This window comes from Aphanomyces astaci (assembly GCF_000520075.1).
Source record: "Aphanomyces astaci strain APO3 unplaced genomic scaffold supercont1.10, whole genome shotgun sequence".
Lineage (NCBI taxonomy): Eukaryota > Oomycota > Saprolegniomycetes > Saprolegniales > Verrucalvaceae > Aphanomyces > Aphanomyces astaci.
Window position 1 is genome coordinate 370,718 of NW_009798273.1, and position 1,678 is coordinate 372,395.

The window sequence follows — 1,678 nt, forward strand, 5'->3', positions numbered from 1 at the left end:
AAATGAATATCTTGTGAGATATGTCACAAAACATGACGGAAATGAGGCAAATATCACATTTACAAATAATAACCTATATCTTTTAATAGTATTATATTTGACGCTTATACAGGAAAGCTTATATGAGTACTCTCAAATATAATATTTTGAAATAACCCTAATCCCGATACTCTGGATGCTTTCGACCAGTTTCAGCAAAAGAGTGCCGTTGCTGTGACACCGTTTCCTGCGACAAGTAGTAGCGGAAGACAGTCGTCCAATGATGGAAGACACTGTCGTGGGTGTTATCGATGCCACGACCAGTTGCCACGACTGTGATCACCAAAGCAACGACGACGAATATTCACACTAATAGATTTGAAATTGGTAGTATATGTTTGATGTACTAGACATGTTTTAATGTTGTTAAGTTTGTCTTTTTTAGAAATATGACGAATATTCACACTAATAGATTTAAAATTGGTAATATATGTTTGATATACTAGACATGTTTTAATGTTGTTAAGAGTGCTTGACCACGACGTCTGCAAAACTGAGCGACCGCGCACTCCCTGGACTGCAGAGCATGTCGTCATCCGCCTCCTTGTCGCGATCCGTGGGAACGTTATGGTGATGGATAATGCTCTGCACATCGTTCACACACTCGCTGTGCCGCCGCTGGGGCACCCCGTCCGGGCGGGTGGTGGTCACTTGTTTCTTGGCTTTCGTGGCGGAATGTTGGCGCGGCATGTGCACATGCCGCGGTGGAGACAGAGGCGGCGGCGGCGGCGGCGGGGGTTGGTAATGGTGGTGTTGAAACGTCACTGGGGCTCTACTACAAGTAGTAGTAGTACTACTAGTAGTACTAGCTTCCAATGGCCACAACCCGTGGGGGGGTTTGTACTTGGGCTCGTGTGTGCACGTGAGCACACTCCGCAGCAAGTTGTTGGGGTGGAGGGGCACCCCTCCGACGTACCGATTGGACGGCAGCACCAACGCCGCCCCATCCGGATTGAGCGTCGCCCACGCACTCGCAAGGGCCTACATACAGCAAATAATATTTTTTGATATTCAATCTTAAATATAAATTTCCAAACAAATAATATGAAATATATCCTTTAAAAAAAAGCAAAGAATTACGCGGGTGCACACAGGCGGAAAAAACCCTGGGGCGACGACATATTTCCAAACCGATAATATTGGAATAGTATATTAAATATATCATTTAAAAACAAAGAATTACACTGGTGCACACAGGCGGAAAAAACCCTGGGGCGACGACATATTTCCAAACCAATAATATTGGAATAGTATATTAAATATATCATTTAAAAACAAAGAATTACACTGGTGCACACAGGCGGAACAAACCGTGGGGCGATGACATATATGTACGAGCATTTTGTTACCCGACGGAGCTGCATGATGCGAAAGCAGTTGCGGCCGACATTGTTGCCTGGCCGTAGCGGGTCTTCAATGTAAATCGGATCAAACTTGTGTGGATCGTAATCGTATGGCTTGAATGGCGCGGGGCCGGCCCAGTGGTCCCGATGCAAATTCTGACGGCGGGACCCCGGCGAGCTCAGGTTGAGGTTCTCAAACTGGACGTGCTCCATGTGCACATTGTGCCACAACGTGGTCGTGGCGGTGGCGGTCGAGTGCTGCTGCGCCAGTGCATCCCGATCTAAAAAGCACCGAG